Source organism: Marmota flaviventris, chromosome 1 (assembly GCF_047511675.1).
Source record: "Marmota flaviventris isolate mMarFla1 chromosome 1, mMarFla1.hap1, whole genome shotgun sequence".
NCBI lineage: Eukaryota > Metazoa > Chordata > Mammalia > Rodentia > Sciuridae > Marmota > Marmota flaviventris.
In genome coordinates, this window is record NC_092498.1 from 213,483,534 (window position 1) to 213,503,254 (window position 19,721).

A 19,721-nucleotide genomic window follows, 5' to 3' on the forward strand; every position below is an offset into this window, starting at 1 on the left:
TGAGAATTGAGGCATGTGTGTGATATCCACAGCGGTGGTGAGCATGGTGGCAATCTCACTACAGTTTTCCTCTCCTCCCACCTTGATCCTTCTTACCACACACTGTCATCCACATGGAGGGAATGTGCTCCTTCATGCTGTCCTTATCACCTTTATGAAGGTGATGAGGAGGAGGTGGACCTGGTTGTGGATAGCACACAAACATGTGATCCTTCCATGAGAGATCCCTGAGTGTCAGGTGCTGAACTGTGTGCTATTTGTAGATTATTTAATTCATCTGCAAAATCTTCACCAAGGTATAAGTGTCATGATATTTTATTTGACAGGATAGAGAGGATCAGAGTTTTTAGTAACTGTGCTAGGAGTTTTGGTCAAATAACAAGGCATGTGTGAAATGCACTGTGAGTTTGACTCACATGACATCTGAGCAGGAAAGTGCTGGAAGGTTGTCCCCTCCACAATCAACCCTGTGTTTCACTTTCCTGTGTCTGCAGGTTGGGACCCCTTTCCTCTGCACTTCCCTTTCAGATTTCTGGTAGATACCAGGACAAAGCAGCGAGTAGCATCAGTTTCACCAGTTCAGGAAGAATGGCTGAGAGGGGACAAAGGTCTATGGTCAAGTGGGCCAAGTAATCCACCACAGACCTCCCATTTTCCCAACTCCAGGAGACCCATGAAGCTGCTTCATTCTCTAGCATTCTGGTAAATAGTCCTCTTATCTGAATAGGAGATAAGCAGGTCATTACTCTTTGGGAAACTTGAAAGATCTAAGATAACCAGAGAGGTGCCTGTAGCTCAGACCTCTGGATTCAGCTTAAAATATTCTGATGGTTGGAAAACAGTGAAAAAGATTAGTGCATCACATCCAGGAATTTACAGTGTAGTTTTTACACTGTTTGCTGGATTCCTCTTTATGCAACAAAGGCAGGTTGTTACTGTCCTTGAAAGCACCGGAGCTGGTTTCTAATTGATACAGCATAATGTGTCAAATGCATTCTACTATCAGGTATAACTAATCAGAACAACATCAAACTACAAAACAAACCATCAGGGTGATGAAGATGTGATGCAGGTATAAATTATAGACCAAAGTCAGATAGTTATAATTAATATGGAAAGGCTAAACTTGCAACTATCCAAGTGAAATATTTTTGAGCTAAAATTACTGTTTTTATATTTCTATAATTTTGCATCTTTATATATTCTTATTTAAATATATGATGTATATTTAAATGCAATGACCATCTCCCTTTCATTTCTGCTTCTCCAGAGCTTGTACCATGTTAGGCACAGAGGAGATAAAAAATAAAATTGTGTTGAACACTAGCTGTGTGCACAGGTCCTGGCCTTCCTTGCTCAGTGGGGTTTCAACCCCCTGGTGCTCTCCTGTCTGTACCTTACTCCTGCTCAGGAATGTCCCACAGAGCTAGAGACTAGACTGAGCATCTCTTGTTTGGGTCTGTGTCATGGACACCAGAACCCCATACTTCCCTTAGCAGCATCTACAACCTTCAATTACTCATGAACAATGGCAGGAATGTCCATGAACCTAGGAAAAGAAATTAGAAACAGAGATAAGTGACAGGAGACCCTTAGAGCTTTGCCTGAGACACATTGTACTTTCACATTATTTCAATACGACAGTAGAATCCTTTGACAATTATTCTGAGCAGTGCACCCACTATTTTTTAATGAGTGAATGCTTAATAAAAAAAATTAAAGACCAAATAAATGTCATTAAAATGTGTACTTCAGATGGTTCAAGTAGTAATGTCTTGTGATTTATATTTTAACCTAATAATTATGGATCTTAAAAGCTGGTGTAGCTATTAAAAACTCAGAAGTGAAAGAAGTAATTGAGTACACAAGGTTCTTCCAATTATGGCTGGGACCCAAATATTAAGTGATCTTCATTTTCTTTTCTTCATTTTCCTGCATTAATATTGGGACGTTCTTAGAGATGGCATAACATGGACTAATTAGTCTAATTGTGAGCTCTGTGTATTGAGCTTCTGAGGTCCTATATTAGTCCATAGTCAGCCTGTGCCTGCAGCCCTTCAGTGGATGGTTCTTATCCAATGAGCTGCATGGCTGTGTCTCCTGCTGTGGTTCTGCATCAGGAAGCTCCCAGCTGACAGCATATTCCTGGGAATGCTGTGCACAGAGTCTCAGTCTTTGTTGGGCACCAGGTATGGGTGAGTCTTGGCATGTGCACTTCTATTTTTTAATATTTTTAGTTGTAGATGGACACAATATCTTTATTTATTTATTTTTATGTGGTGCTAAGAATTGAACCCAGTGCCTCACACATGTGAGGCAGGCAGTATACTACTGAGCTACAACCCCAGCCCGGCAGTGCACTTCTTTGTCATGAGCCAGCAGAGAACCAGCACAACCCAGTAAGTGCAGAGGGAGCCTTGGGATACAGGAAGAAAGTATTGTTTCTGTATCACAAGGACAAACATCACTTTGAGTATCCAGATAGGAAAATTCCAGCGTGTCAATTTTCATGTCTGTTGCTTGTGAAGCTTATGATTTTATTTTAGGTAATATATGATTTGCATCCCCCTCCCACTGGTTCTAGTTCCCATAAAAATCTCACCCACAAAAACAGAAAGTGGGTTCTTCAAAAGTGTTTTCAAAGGTCTACAAAAGAACTATGGTGTTGGTGATAGGATGATGAGGAGGATGAGAGAAGCTAGAGCATCTTGATCAGAGGTGCAGGGCTTCCCAGGCTCAGGTGCTGAGCAACATGGTCTATGCAATCTGTTTCATTTCATGTATATCACCCTGCTCCAGTTATGCATGCCCAATTTATTATTGCTTTACAGTAATCAATGAAGAACATTATATTTATGCAACTTCCTCTTGTTTGTCAAGTAGGAAAGAATGAAGCCTTGTGTGCACTGTGGTGTCTGACCATAGACACATGGCATCATAGGAGAACCCTGGCAGGCTGTCCCATCAACAAGCTAAACAGCCCTTCCTCTTCTCTGTCACTGGAGAAAGACAGCCTTGTCCTCTATGCTCTTCCTTGTGGGATTCCTGGGGATCACCAGGGAGAGCAGTGGGGCTCCTACTGCTTGCACTATGGAGGAACATCCACAGGTCACAGGAGAGGTCACAGTAGGGGAGGCTGATGAACATTCAGCACAGATTGTGCTTGGGCCCCTCCAGAACCTCCATGAGCTCACCACATGCCCCTCCATGCTGGAAAAGTGTCCTCTTAAAGGAAAACCTAATATTGAGTCTTGATATTATTCTCACAAACCTGGAAAGTCTTTAAATGTATACCCAAGATATAACTGTAGTTAAGACCTCATGACATAAGTAGAAACCTTTATTGGGTAGGAAAGAATAAAAACATGTTGTCAATGGGTCTCAGATTCTGTCAGTCCTCTGTGAAGTAGGACAACTCACTAGTGTCTGGATTCAGAATTGTCATCTGAATTGATTTCCCATTGATGCAACTGTGGTAAGGATTAAATAGATACTAGGTGATCTTTGGGTCAGAAGAGTCTACATTATTTCCTCTACTGTTCTTTTTGTTGTTATCCAATTCAATCACAGTGAGAACTGAAAAGTAATGAACCCATGATTGGCTTAAGTGAGAGAATTGGAATCCACATTTCAGAAATGACCAGGATGTCCATGAAGTGGAAATGAGGTGGCTGGAAATAAGACCTGAGCTTTGGGGCCGTCCTTGGTGAGATAGTCCTAAACTATGAAACTTTTGGGTTGAGATCACAAAACCATAAAGCAGTTTTCATAAGCCAGATGGTATACAGGATCAAGAAAAAGAAAAAGAGTGAGGAGCTATTTGATACAGCAAATATGTTAATGATATTATATGGCTTGATACAAATAAAACTGCATAAGATTAAAGTATTCAAAGTGTTTCTTATCACTTAATTTTTCAATATCATCTAATTGTGCCACAGTCGTGGACAGTATTACTATTGATTATATGCATTTAACTGAACCATATTTAATGATATTTGAACTTTTCTAAAGACAAGGCTACTTGTTTTATATTATCTAATCTTTGAACAGTAAATTTAAATACAAAGAAGAGGGAAATGAGGAAATCAAAGAATGATGGAACTCTTTGATGGTCTTATAGCCATTCTTTCTGACTGTGACTCATCACCCTCAGTTTATTTATCAGAGATTGGAGTTCAGATGGTGTCTTAGAAGGAATAAGTCAACAATATTATCTCAGTACTTAGAATTTAAAAAAAAGGTAAATTGGACTGGTTCTTAATTAATTTTTATAAAGATAGTTTTTTTCTTAATAGGAAAGCCATTATTTATTCTCTGATTTCCCTCATACAGTAGACTATATTTTACTGTGATCTGGAACATCTTCTTTCTAGACCTGAGTTTCTAGCATTGCTCAGTTCAATGTCTACAAATAGGTAGAAAAGAGGGGTGAAAAAAAATTTGTCACAACTTCTTAGAAGAAAACAAGGTAAATTGAACTGGTTTTTCAGTAACTTTTATGAAGATTATTTATTCTTCATAGGAAAATTATTACTTCTCCCCCACTTTTTTCTTAAACAGTAGACTACATTTTATTGTGATCATGAACTTCTTGCCTTTACTCCTGTGTTTTTAAATTTGTTCAGCTCAATGTCTCCCAACAGGGTGTGGAAAGAGGAGTGAATGACAGAGAGAGCTACAGTGAGAGTGTGCAAGACTGTGTGTTTTACTACTGAGAACTATGTTGAGGGCGTGTGGATCTCCAGTGTGAGCAGCTTCCTAGCGAATACCTGAATTCAAATGGACAGAGTGAGGTGGGAATGATGATGCTTTTTGTTGTTGTTGTTGTTTACACTCTTTGCCTTTCCCAAAGGTGTCCAGAATCACAAAATGTAATGCGCATATCAGAATTCCATCTCCTGGGCCTCTCAGAGGACCCAGACCTGCAGCCCATCCTTTTGGACTGCTCTTGTTCATGTACCTGGTCACAGTGCTTGGGAACCTGCTCATCATCCTGGCCATCAGCTCTGACTCCCACCTCCACACCCCCATGTACTTCTTCCTCTGTAACCTGTCCTTGGCTGACATTGGTTTCTCCTCCACCACGGTCCCAAAGATGATTGTGAAATCCTAACTCACAGCAGAGCCATCTCCTATGTGGGCTGCCTGACTCAGATGTCCTTTTTTATCTTTTTTGGATGTATGGATGATCTGCTTCTGACTGTGATGGTCTATGACAGGTTTGTGGCCATCTGTCATCCTCTGCATTATCTGGTCATTATGAGCCCTTGCCATTGTGGCTTCTTAACTTCGGTATCTTTTTTGCTGAGTCTTTTGGACTCCCAGCTGCACAGTTTCATGACCTTAAAAATTACCAGCTTCAACGATGTGGAAATTTCTAGTTTCCTCTGTGACCCTTCTCAACTTCTGAATCTCTCCTGTTCTGACACCTTCTCTGATAACATTGTCAAGTATTTTCTTGGAGTCATATATGGCCTTTTACCCATCTCAGGGATCCTTTTCTCTTATTATAAGATTGTTTCCTCCATTCTGAGGATCCCATCCTCAGGGGGGAGGTACAAAGCCTTCTCCACCTGTGGCTCTCACCTGGCAGTTGTTGGCTTATTTTATGGGACAGCATTTGGAGTGTACCTTGGGTCATCTTCATCACCTTCTCCCAGGAAGGGTGCAGTGGCCTCAGAGATGTACACTGTGGTCACTCCCATGCTGAACCCCTTCATCTACAGCCTGAGTAACAAGGACATTAAAGTTGCTCTGAAGAAGCTGCACAGCAGAATTGTTTAATGTTATCACATGTAGCAGTCACTTGCAATGTGTGCTCAAAATGCATTAAAGCTAAATGTCCAGTAATGTTAATCTGTCCTTTCAGTAATACTAATGGCTTCACTTTTCACATTTTTAATATAATGACTCTAGCTAGTTTGGGAAAGTATGTTTGGAAATTTTTTACATTGGAACAAAATATCACTTTGGAATAATGAAAAATTTTAGAGTTGGTTGAAGATGATTGTGTCATAGGCACATCCATGTGATTAAGGCTGCTGTTCTACATAATTGAGAATGGTGAAAAATATAAATTTTTAAAACTTCCATTTATTGTTTTTGGAACAATAAATATATGAATATAATAGCAATAGGGAACATTCTTGAATTGTGGAAGTCAATCAACAAACCTACACCCATATATTACAAAGTAATTCTCACTCATGCAAAATGGGGAGTCACATAAGAATTCTGAATAGATTGTCACAAAAATAAACTTACCAGTTTAATTATGTCTCTCTGTGTATTTGTTAAAGCATAAAAACAATTATTTGTCTTTCACAGATACACTGAAAAACACTAGTTGATATAAAATAGTATATTTCAGGGCAGTAGGTTTTGTGTTCTTGACCACTTAGATGAGGTTTAGGTTCCTTTTTTTTAAGTTTTTGAGAAAAGAGTTTATGCATGTATAAGTCAATACTGTAATGTACAGTCAATACTTTCTACATTGGTAGAGAACAAAATCTACCCACCAAATTCATGCCACTATTTGGTTTTGAGTGAGAGCTTTGCAGGAGAATGGAATCATGCAGAGTTACCAAGAAGTCAAAGTTCAATGTGATTATTCCAATCTAGATACGGTTATAGTTATGAAGCAAATGTTAGTAAATGATATTACTAATTTTTTTTTTAATTTTAAAATTGGTATTTTTATTTGTAGTAATAACAAGTAATGTTATTTTATGATTTCTGAATGACAGGATATATTCTAAGGTCAAGGTTCCCATCCCTGCTTTCAGAAAAGACCACCCAGCTTGGTGGCACACACCTGTAATCCCAGTGGCTCCTTAGTCCAAGGTAAACAGATCTCAAGTTCAAAGCCAGCCTGAGCAGCTTAGCCAGGCCCTAAGTAACTTAGCAGGACCCTGTCTAAAAATAAAAAGGTAAAAAGAACTGGGGATGTGGCTCACTGGTTAAGCACCCCTGGGTTCCATCTCTTTATTTTTTTTTAAAGTGACCATCAAGATCTTCCCAGGCATATAGTCTGATTGAATTTGTTTAGATTTGATGCCAGGAAATCTGAATATTTTAAAATTTGCACATTCAAATATAGAAATCTATCAGATTGAGAAACATTAAAGAAGAAATGTAAAAGTTAAAAAATATTTCTATGACAAACTGGTCATTAGGTATAATTATTATCATGATTTTTGGCTTGAGGAATCTCCTCCTGTGTTTCCAGTAGTTTCTGCACTGTTCTCTTTTGTATTTTATCCCTTCTGCAGCATTGTGAAACCTGACAGAGTAATGACCCTGAGTTTTCTTCACATGACTATAGTCAGAGAATTATAGTCCCTTTATCAGTTTAGAAATTGATGTGAAAATCTATGCAATAGCATTAAAAATTTTTCTGACTGTAGTCAAAGAATTACAGTCCATTTATCAGTTTAGTAATTGATGTGAAAATCTATGCAATAGCATAAAAACATTGGGACTTAAACCTGGTCTCTGAGGGCATCCATGGTGCTAAATTTCTCAACTGTAAACGAGAGGGTTTGTGAACATAGAAGCACGGAAGCCCACTGGCAGGGCACAGCAAAAAATGCAAAGAGCTCTTTTCCTCACCAGGTAATTATGGCATTTGTACCAATGGAGCTGCATTACATTTCTAGAAATAATTTCATTATTATTTAATCATTGACTGGCACAGCTTACAGTAATGCCACACATCTGGGCTGTGATGCCATTGGTTATGTACAGTTAAATAAACCATATTTCCCAACATTTGAAATCTATCTAAGGTAAGGAAGGGAGCAGAATTTTGAATGACTTTATATATTTATTTATGTTTGTTTTTATTAGTTCTTCTTAGTTATGCATGACAATTTTGATATAATTATTCAAGAATGTTATACATCTCATTCTGATTAGGACTCCATTCTTGTGGATGTGCATGATTGATTGTTAAAAGACAAACAGCATTTAGCTAACTACTTCCATCCTTACAGAGAGTGAAATCAATAACAGAGTTTTGGAACTCCTGGAAGAAAAGTGGCACCAAACAATAAGTTCTGATAATGAATGTTCATCTGTAATGTCTTCAGATTATACAGTGCTGGCTCTAATGCAATGTTAATATATATCCTTCATTGAATGAATCTAAATCATTATCTTAGAATATAATACATTAAATTAAATTGCTTATTACTTTTCTTTAATTAAAATACATCCTATTTCTGAAAAGTAGAAAGCTATTTCTTATGTTGTGATTTTTACCCCCTGGGGTAGGCTGCACATTGCTGTGATCATGAGCTTGTTACATCTAGTGTTCTTGGTCTTCAATGCTCTTCTGTTTAGCATCCCTAAAGTAGGTTGTGCAGAGTGGCACATGTCTATAATCCCAACTGGTAAGGAGGTTGAGGTAGGAGGATCACAAGTTTAGGGCCAGACTCTGAAAATTATTGAGACACTGTTTCAAAAAAAAAAAAAAAAAGGTAGTGGGGAGGGCTGGAGGTGTACTTCAGTGATAGGTTGCTTGCCTACTATGTAGGAGACCCTGGACTCAATTCTCATTTCTTAAAAAAGAATTCTGATCAGAAGGAGTTGAATAATATAGAAACCAATAATGAAAGATTTCCAGGAAGATTAAGTTTGTCACAACTGTGAGATATTGTTGAAGGTGTTTGGGTCTCAACTCTAGATACTCAGCTGTGAATGCTTGGAGTAAACACGTATTCAGAGTCCTGGAAGCTTGCTTGGTTTTTCCTTTATCCCACCCTCTTTTCTGCTCAAAGCTGTTCTATCAACATAGAAGCACAAAATCTAACCTGCTTTTGCAAGTAGCCCTTCAGCTTGATGGCCCCAGGCCAGGGGGCTCCACAGCTGTGTCTCCTCCTATGGTCTAAATCTAACATGCAATTTAGAATTCCATCTCACAGGACTCTCAGGTGATCCATAAAGTGCAGCTGGTCCTCTTAGGACCGTTCCTCTCATATACCTGGTCATGGGGTGGGAACCTGCTCATAATACTGGAGAGGGGCCACAGGCACTTCCTGTACTAACCGGTATCATGGACCCCGCTTCTGTGGTCTCTTACTTGGGCATCATCTTTGTTAGACTCTAGGACTCAGCTGTACCATTTGCTGCCTTGCAACTTGTCTGCTTCCTAGAGGTGGAAATTGGCAATTTCTTCTGTCACCCTCCTCAAGGCATTCAGGTCCTAGTCTCAGGATAAATCTGAATACAATGTCACAGGCTTCTCTTATCGATTCTGTGGAGGGATTCTGAACCTTCACTCCTGAGTAGAGAAACACCCTAAATCATTTCTTAGACATTCATTTTCTCACATTCTGCTTTCAGTTATATTATGAATCCTTTGAGAGTGGTATATTATGGAGTAATGGCAAATAAAGAGCTCTGTGCATTGAGTCTCCATTCATGTAATAGCTAACATCAGCCTTTGCCTGTAGCCCTTCAGATTGATGGCTCCAGGCCAGTGGGCTCCACAGATGTGTCCCCACCTGGGGAGTGTGCATCAGCCTTCATCGGGCACCCAGCAAGGGATTCACATCAGTATTGTGTTTTCTTGCTTGTGACCCAGGAGAGTGAGTCACAGATTAACCCCATAGGAGTGATGGAGGTGATGGATGGAGGTGGGACTATTAAAGGCATTATTCTCTCAACATGAAGACAAGCATGACACTTTGGGAAGCCAGATGGGAGGATATCAATATGTGACATTTCAACTCAGAGGAATGTGAAATTTAGGTTATTGGTTATACTTGGGTTATAAAAATCTGCACATACTTAACATTTTAAATGTTTCTTTTCTTTTTCTTTCTTTTTTTGTTTTTCAAGTTCACTAAAAGACTTTTTATTTGAGGCAGAGAAGTCTGGCTGAAGGGATTACAGTTCCAAGCAGTCAGAACACAATGATTAGTGGCACTATTTTAAATTTGTTGCTTTTGCTTCTTTTTAGTCAGAAAATATTCTCAGGTTGTACTTTCCCAGATGAGCAAGAAGAAAGGCAAAAGAAGGTTGTAAGAGACACCTGATCTACTGAGGCTGCTCTTCACAATCAGTGTCAAGCTAGCAACCCACAGTGTTGCCCATTGCTGACTAGCTTGCCTGGAAAATTGAGGCAGGAACAGGTGCGACCTTGTGGAAGAGCAGGCATCCACAGCTTCAAAACTCTGTGTGGAAGGGGTAATCTTTGTGGGTAGCACAGCTCACCAAGGCACACATCCTCCAGTTCCTGTTGTAGCTGAGTAAGGTGGTGCTCAGCTCAAAGTCAAAGACCTGAAATTTCTCCGCAATACGTGCAGTGTCACAGACTTGGATCACCACCAATTTCCTCTGCATGGGGAATCAGATGGGCACCTGGGCTGTCCTTTCATTGTACTTGTCTGCAATCGTCTTGACCCTGGGATTCTCTAGGAGGGAAGGGTCCTCAGGCTTGGCCCAGGGCCTGTCGGGAGAGCCAAGGGGGCTTTAGGCAGTCACCACAATGCCTTTGAAATGGCAGTACTGGATCAACTTTTCCTGAGTTAGGTATGGATGGCACTCAATCTGGTTAACTGCTGGCTTATATTTCAAGCCAGGTTTCTTTAAGATCCTCTCGACCTGAAGATGATTAAAGTTAAAGATGCCAATTGGTTTCAACAGCCCTTCATCTACAAGCTCTTCCATGGCCATCCAGGTGTCCACAAAATCAGTGTCACTGGGAACCACGCTGCCTGCCGCATCCAACGGAAAATAGTCTTCACCATGCTTAAAGCCTATTGGCCAGTGAATCAGGTAGAGATCCAGGTAGTCCAGCTGTAGGTAGTTAAGGGTCTTCTGGAAGGCTCTTTTCACCAGGCTTTTGTCATGGAACGTGCACCACAGCTTGCTAGCCATGAAGAGTTCATGGTGCTTCACTACCTGCTCCTTGAGCTTCTCCTGAAGGGCCACATCCACCTCCTTCTCATTCTGGTACACCTGAGCACAGTCGATATGGTGTACCCAAGGTCAATGGCTACATTCACAGCCTCAGTCACCAGGCCTGGAGATGACTTCCAAGTGCCTAGTCCCAGGAGGGGCATCTATTGAGCTCGATGTGGCTGACCATTGCTGCAGTGCGTTAGAGACCCCAGCCCTCAACCGTGCAGCAGTGGCTCCAGCGCACGACTTTAAATGGGCCTTGTGTTCTGCCTAAATGTTTCTTTTCTTGACCCTGATTCTAATCCCCATAGACATCTCATCCATGATCCTAGAAAATGGCTCCCTCTAAAAGATTTTGTTAGCAGTCCTACAGGCTTGTGAAGGTGGTGAGAAGAAGGAGGTGGGGAAAGTCAGCACCTTGATAACATCAGGTCACTTCAGGGCTCTCAAAATGCCAGGCCAGGAACAATGTGTTGTATGCTTTCTTTTGTGCCTTTTTTCCCTCCAAATAAATCATAGTAAGACCTGACACAGTAATGAACCCAAGTTGACGTCAGGCAGCTGAAGCAAGAGAACGGCAATCCATGTATCAGGAGGCAATGTTGTGAAAATTTACTACTAGAAATGAGAAAGTTGGGACTCAAACTGGGTTTGAGGGCTTCTCTGGTGCTAATATCCTCATCTGTTAATGAAGGACTTGAAATTAGAAAGACATGAAGCACCATGGCAGGTCATATAAAACCCAAAACAGACTTGAAACAAACAAACAAACATTTTGAAAAGAGAAGAAAAGAAAGAACCATTGCCTTGCCAAGCATACTCACCAGCTATTTATGGGGTTGATACAAATAAAGTTGCATAAAATTTAAAAGTAATTTCAGAAGTTTTTTTAAAACATTTAATTATTTCTAATCATTGACAAGGACAATGTACACTCATGCCACATTTTTATTTGGTGATATTATTTATGGATAGTCCACTAAACCACATTTATCAAAATTTTAAGTCTACCTAGGCCAATGATATGAGTAAAAATGAAATGGTTTTTAAAAAGATAAACAATATTTGACATAGCACTTATATCCATGAAGGAGGAAAAACAGAAAATCTTAGACATATGGAATGCTTGGATGAACACTTACACAGAAGAATGAAACCTGGCATGTAAGAATGTGTTCTCATGATGCCATCGTTTCTTTATCCATTCACCTTTTGATGGATGCCTAGCCAAGTTCCATAACTTGGCTGTTGTTAATTGTGCTGCTATAAACAAGGGAATGCATACATCTCTAAAGAATGCTGTCTCTAATTCTGGATAAATATGAAGGACTGGTATAGTAGGATCATATGTCATTTCAATTTTTAGTTTTTTGAGGAACCTCCATTCTGATTTTCTTAGTACTTGTTTATATTCCCGTCTATAATGTAAAAGTGTTTCTTTTCCCAACATTATTGCCAGAACTTATGGTTTATAAGCTATCAACTTTAATTAAGTCTTCAGATTTTGCAGTTCTAGCTCTTATGGGTATATATTATACATACATATCATACCTACATATCCATCCATGTATATACATGTATGGAGGGATATGTATATATAATATTCCATATATTCCATATGTGATATATATATACATATATATTAGTGATATATATATATATATATATATATATATATATATATATATCATTCATATATATGAGTATGTATATATATTCTATCTGTTCTATATCAAAGGAGTTTGTATCATTAACCTAGAATATAATAAGGCATATTAAAAACCTTCCTAATTTCCTTTTACCAGAATCAATGGATTTTTTTTTAAGGAATGACAGATATTTCTTCTCCTGTTTTTTTTTCCTTGAAAAGAATAGGCTTTATTTTACTGTGTTGATGGATTGGTTTTCTCTAATTTCCTTGTACTTCCAATATTTAGTTGAATGTCTCTAAAGTAGGGGTGTATAGGTGGAGATAATACAGAAAAAATAATTAAAGAGTACTAAGAAGATACAGATTGTCACAACTGTGAAATATTAATGAAGGTATATGGATCAGAGGTGTGAATAAATTACCATGAATATTAGAATTAACAACAGAAAAAGAATTATGCCTGCTTATTTGTTTCATTTCTTCCATCTTCTTTTTTCTATTTCAAAGATGTCCAAGCAATATAGAAGTACAAATTTTAACATGTGTCTCAGGATTCAATCTCATGGGACCCTCAGAAGACCCAGACCTGCAGCCTGTTCTCTTTGAACTGTTCCTGTCCATGTACCTGGTCACAGTGCTTGGGAACATGTTCATCATCCTGGCCATCTCCTCTGACTCCCACCTTCACACCCCCATGTACTTCTTCCTCTCCAACCTGTCCTTGGCTGACATCTGTCTCTTATAACCATGGTCCCAAGGTGATTGTGGACATCTTAGCTCATAAGAGAGCCACCTCCGTTGGGGGCTGCTTGACACAGATGTCTCTTTTTACCATTTTGAATATATGGATTATGTGCTTCTGACTCTGATGGTTCATGATCTGTTTGTGGCCATTTGTCACCCCTGAACCCTCATCTCTGTAGTCTGTTAGTTTTGGTATCATTTTGTTTGGCTTTTTGGAATCCCAGTGGCACAATATGGCTTTATTGCACTTTGCCTACTCCAAGAGTGTAGAAATTGCTAATTTCTTCTGTGACCCTCTCAGCTTTCTTTTCTTGCCTGTTCTAACATCTTATCTAATAATATTGCCAGGTATTTTCTTGATGCCATATATGGCCTTTTCCCCACCACAGACAACCTTTGCTCCTATTATAAAATAATTTCCTCTATTCTGAGGAGCTCATCATCAGGTGAGAAGCACAAAGAATTCTCCATTTATGAGTCTCACTGGGCAGTTGTTTGCTTATATTTATGAAGAGGCAGTGGAGTGTACTTTGGATCAGCTGTCTCACATTCTCCCAGGAAGGGTGCAGTGGCCGCAGATGTACACTGTGATCACTCACATGCTGAATCCCATCATCTACAGACTTAGGAACAGGGACATTAAAGGTGCCCTGAGAAGGCTGCACGGCAGGGTCATATAATCTCAGCACCTTCAGAGTCCCATTTCAATGTATGATTCAAAATGCAGCAAAGCTAAACATCCAGTTCTGTTAATCTGACTTTCAGTATTAATGATCTATTTAATTCCTCACATATTTTTAGTGCAATACCTGTAGCCAGTGTTGGGAATGAATGTTTGGCAATCTTTATATTGTTAATAAACTGTCACTTTAAAATAATGAAAGATTTTAGAGGTAAAGATGATGTACATTTCATAAAAATATTTATGTGATACATGCTGCTGATCAATATATTTGGGAATGGAAAAATGATAAATTTTCTAAGTTAAATTTACCACAATAATAGTAATATAAAGCTAAAAGTTTTTAAAAAAATAAATTAAAAATTTATAGTAGAGAAGAGTCCCTTCATTAGTAGAGATGAACTTATTAAACACTTGGTGATGTTCATTTTTTCCTCTTGTTCTTCATCCTTAGTATTAGGAAGCACTTAGAGTTGCTGACATGTTCAACTACTTGGTAAATAGGAGCCATATGCACTGAGCTGCTAAGGTTGTACAATAGTTAGAAACCAGCCTGTGCTTCCAGCCCTTCAGCTTGAGGACCCCAGCCAGTGAGCTCCATTCCAGCACATATCCCTGCTGTGGATGTCTGTATTAGGAAGCTCCTATCTGAGTCTGAGTGGATATCCTGAGGTTCATGTGGGGGGCACTGGGCCTCAGGGATTTGCGGGCTTTGGAACTGCCCTCCTTAGTCCTAAATCAGCAGAGCCCCAGTGTGAATCAGTAGCTGCTGTGGGAGGAGAAGGATGGAGGAAGGACATTGCATAGAATTATTTCTTCACCATCAGAAGGAGCATGCACTTTGTCTACCCAGATGTGAGAACAAGGTGTAGATTGTCAGTGATCGTACTGTGAGTTCATATGCCTGGTTGTGGTGAGTGCAACAGAAGGCTCATGGAAAGTCCTGTCTTACTCCCACACTGACTCTTCTAGCTGTACACTGTCATCCACAAGGGAATAAAATGTGTGCTTAAAACTATGTCCTCAACATTCCAAAAACAGTATGAAAGTGATGAGGCTGAGGATCAGGATAAGATTAGCATCTGAACATTATGATCATTTTTTGAGAGATCCCTGAGTGCCACATTATGAGTTCTGCCTTATTTGTAGATAGTTTGAATTCCTGTGCAAAGTATTCCCCAGGTAAAAGTACCAGTTATTTCATTATAGAGAATATAAAGGACCACAGGTGTTTATGTAACTTTTAATGTTGACTAACTGAAAACACATTTGAAATGCACTGTGGATTTGAGGAACGTGGCACCTGGGCAGGCCAGTGCTGGCAGGTTGTCCCTTCCACAAGCACTCCTGTGTTGCACTTTCCTGTCATGCCAAGATGGGCCCTTTTTCCTGTGCACTTCCCTTGGGATTTCTGGTAGATTCCAGGACACAGAAGTCAGTGGCATCAGGTGCACCAATTCAGGAAGAATATCTGAGATGAGACAAAGATCTTGGGTCAAGTGGGCTCAAACCTTCCAGCAGAGACCTCCGTGTTTCTCTGCTCAAGGACACCCTTGCAGCTGCCCTGTCTTCCTGCATTCTGGTAACCAGCAGTCTCCATCTAATGAGGAGCAAAGCAGGCCTGGGTTTCATTACTACTCAGGGCCTTGGAAATAGTTTATAAATGGCTATAATCTGCTTCAGTTTAAAAATGTTCTGATGGATGGGAAACAGTGAAAAACATCTGTGCATCAGACCCAGAGATTCACAATTAAATTTTGGTTGCTATTAGCTGGACTCATTCCTTATTGAGCAAAAGGCAGTTAGAGAAAGGCAGTTAGTTAGCTTCTCTGGTTCTCAGTAATGTCAACCAAGATGATTTCCAGTTGATATAGTGACGTTGAATCCAGATTAAACAGAAAACCTGTGCTCCAGATGTGACTGAGATGTGATAAAGGTGTAACATACAGGCACAAATGGTAGAGAGTTATTATTAATATGGAAAGGCTCATCTTCATACTCTTCAACTGAAATATCTTGTGAATGACCTTACTGTGTTCATATGTCTGTAACATTACCTTTCCATACTCCCCTGATGTAAGTATATGCTGTATATTTGGGTGGAATAACCATCCCCCTTTCATTTTTGATTCCATAGAGCCTATACCATCTTTGACACAGGAGATGAAAAAAAATGTGTTAAACACTGAGTAGACCCTTGCTCTGTGCACAGATCCTGGCCTTGCTCAGCGGGGTTTCACTGGTGATCTCCTGTCTGTACCTTCCTCCTACTCAGGTACGTCCCACAGAGCCAGAGACAAGATGGAGCAGCTCTGGTTTGTGTCTATGTCATGGACACAGGAGCCCCATACTTTCCCTTAAAAGCATCTACAACCTTCAATTACTCAAGAGCAATGGCAGAGATGTCCATGAGCCTAGGAAAAGCAAAGTTGGAGTGAAGGGAAGTGCAGGAGACACTCAGAGCAATTTAGAGTTTCACATCATTACAATATTGCAAAGTAATCTTTTAGAAATCATATTGATCAGTAGGCCCACTATTATCTTGATGACTAAATGCTTAATTTTAAAAAGTGATTAAGTTAATGTCACAGAAGTATATACTTATTAAAGTTCCCACAGCAAATTTTTGCTCCTTATACTTTAATAATAATACATCTTACAAGCAGATGCATTTTTAAGTCTGAGAAGGGAAAGAAGTACATTGAATAAATACACAGGTGAGCTCCTCATTAGTGTTGGGGACCAAAACTATTTTCTTTGCCTTACCCATTGATGATAATGGAAAGTCCTTGTAGATGGGGATTTCATGGACCAATTAGTCTAATCTAATTATGAGCTCTGGGTATTGATCTTCCAAGGTCATATATAGTCCTCACTCAGAATGTGCTTGTAGTCCTTCAGTTGATGGTTCTTGTCCAGTGAGCTTCATGGTCATGCCTCCTCCTGAGGTGTCTGCATCAGGAAACTCCGGAGCACATGATATGTTTCTGTGGGCACAGTTGCTCCTTCCCTGGGCTCCACACTTGGTAGGGTCTCAGGGTCAGCACTTTTTGGTCATGATCCTGCAGGGGAGCAACATGACCCAGTAAGTACAGAGTGGGCCATGGAATTAGGAAGGACTGTTGGGGTAGTGTTATCTCAGAATGGTACACTCACCACAGAGTAGCCAGATGGGAGGACACCAGCATGCAGATTTAACCTTGGGGTTGTGGGGTTCAAGCTTTTGTCTCAGGTGGGGAGATCAGAAGTTCAATATGTGCTCTCCACCCACACTGGTTCTAATTCACGCAGAAATCTCACCCACAACAGCACAAAATGAGTTCTTCAGAAGTGTTTCCTAAGCTCTGAAAAAGGACTAGGGAGGTGATAAGGATGATGAGGAGGGTGACAGAAGCCAGAGCACCATGAACTGAGGTGCAGGGCTTCCCAGGCTCAGGTGCTGAGGAACTTTTTCTATATCATTTCATGTGCACCATCTCACTTTAGTTATATTTATACAATTCATTATTATTACATAGAAAAGGAAGAATTGTGTTTTACGTATGTAAATTTTACTCCTTTCCTAGATAGGAAAAGATGCAGCCTTATTTGCACTGGGCTGTCTGGCCATGGACACAGGCCATCACAGGAGAACCCTGGCAGGCTGTCCCATCAGCAAGCCCACCAGCCATTTCTCTTCCCTGTCAGTGCAGAAAGAGCAAGGCTTTTCCTGTGGGATTCCTGGGGATCACAGGGCAGAGCAGTGTGTGTGTGTGTGTGTGTGTGTGTGTGTGTGTGTGTGTGTGGCTGCTGCATGCACTATGGAAGAACAGCCACAGGTCACAGGAGAGATCAGTAAGAGAGGCTCATGGTCATTCAGCATAGATCATGCTCCTGGCCTCCCTCTATAGCCTTCTTGAGCTCACCACATGCTCTTCCACGGATGAAAACAGCCCTCTAAATCTCAGAGGAAACCTAATATTAGGTCTTGATTTCATTCCCACTCAAAAAACTGGAAGGAGTTATAAAATGTACCCGAGATTTACCAGTGGTTAAGATCTGTGGACTTAGGCTGAAAACTGTTAAGTGAGAAAGTAAAATATATATTTGATTGATCCATTTTAGAGTCTGTCAGTCCCAATCTCTATGTCTGTAAGGCAGTCCCTAGTTTCACGGGGGTCTAGAGTTAGCTTGCCATCTGAGCTGATTTCCCACTGATGCAGCTGCAATGAGTAAAGATAAATAGATACTTGGTGCTCTTCTGTGTATACTATGAGATATGTGAGTAAAATCTGGGCCAAAAAATTCTGGACATTATTGTTACTGATAGCATGACTAGGTTGATATTCATGCCACTCAACAGATGCATTCAGTGGTCTGAAGTGATTGGTCCTATTTCTGGATGGGACACTTTATTTTTGCCCTTTCAGATGCATGTGCTGTGCATTTTAGAACAGTTTCCTTTTTCCTATTTCTTACACTCCAGGATCCATGCTCTGCTTGGCACAGGGAGGCGTCTAGAGCAGGTCTGTTGGACATTAAACCCACCCATTCTTTCTGTCCTAAATTGGCCAAATGAATTTGGATGATCAGCCTTGTGGCGTCCTGTCTGATTATTCATTCTTTTTAGCAGTGCCCACGGAAGTTAAAATAGTGTCTTTCTCTATCCATGTTTTGGACATAGGGACTATTTAGTTGTATTTAATGTCATCCACAGTAAAATAAAAGTTTCAGAAATCATGATGGAAATCTTCTTGGATTTGAAGAGTGGCAATGAGGCAGAAGCTGAAGGGCACTTAACACTGCAGCCTTCCACGAGGCACAGGTCAGAGTTTCACCTCATTCCAGCCTCCAGTGCCCTTGACCATGGCTTTCCTCCTTAATGCTGATAGTTACCTAATCATGGAATTTGTTTATTGAAATCATAGTGACCAAATATTTATTGAATTCCACATTTCCCTTTGATGCTGCACATGTTGTGGAGATGGTGTTATAATCTGTGTTTCCCTTAAGCAGTGAGCAGGGAGAGGAGGAGAGATTCATACACTGTGCACACACTGGCAGGTTTGGGATGTGGGTCTGAAATGCTGCCTTCCTGACTCCAGCCCAGGGCACCAGCCCTTCTGCTGCAGCCAGAGGGAAACAGTATTCCCTGCACAAGACGAAATTTCTTCAGGACTCTTCAAAGACAGCACATTACTACTTGGGTTGATGTTTCATTTTCCTGATACGTATTAGGATTGAGAAGATGTAGGTGATATTGTCTGCTCTTATAGGGACCTAAATGTAGGTCATTAATAGCAAATTTCAACATGATTTTTTCCATTGTAAATCAGTCTCCTATCCCCAACCAAGATGTTATGGAAAAATCTTTTTTTTAAATATGGAACACTTCATGAATTTGCATGTCATCCTTGCACAGGGGCCATGCTAATCTTCTCTGTTATCATTCCAATTTAATATTTGTGTTGCCAAAACAAGCATATTCTTATTTCAGTGACAAATCAATTGGCAGAAAGGTTTTGAAATCATTGCCATATTAATAAACCTCCTACTAAATGGCAGGGTCTTTTCTTCAGGTAGCTCTTTGCATCAGATAAAAACTGAAGAAGAGGAATGTACTTCACCGAGGAATTATCACCTCAGGTTAATGTAACCTGGTATATTTTCATGGGCAATAGGCATTGTTTTGCAGAATACTTAGATGAGTATTTTTAGGTACTTTTAAAGCAATTTTGTAAAGGAAAATGTATG

The 19,721-nt window shown here is 40.0% G+C and overlaps 1 non-coding gene and 2 pseudogenes across 1 annotated transcript; 1 reads left to right on the plus strand and 2 right to left on the minus strand.

Annotated features, from left to right (window-relative positions):
* Window positions 1–3,090: 3,090 nt before the first annotated feature.
* On the plus strand, window positions 3,091–5,787 carry LOC139701790 (olfactory receptor 7E178-like; annotated as a pseudogene).
* A 4,344-nt stretch (window positions 5,788–10,131) lies between these two features.
* On the minus strand, window positions 10,132–11,072 carry LOC114107888 (aldo-keto reductase family 1 member B1 pseudogene; annotated as a pseudogene).
* Window positions 11,073–19,344: 8,272 nt separating this feature from the next.
* LOC114107913 (U6 spliceosomal RNA) lies at window positions 19,345–19,447 on the minus strand. Its single transcript, XR_003585376.1, has one exon. It is a non-coding gene; the product is annotated as a U6 spliceosomal RNA (small nuclear RNA).
* Between the last annotated feature and the right edge of the window lie 274 nt (window positions 19,448–19,721).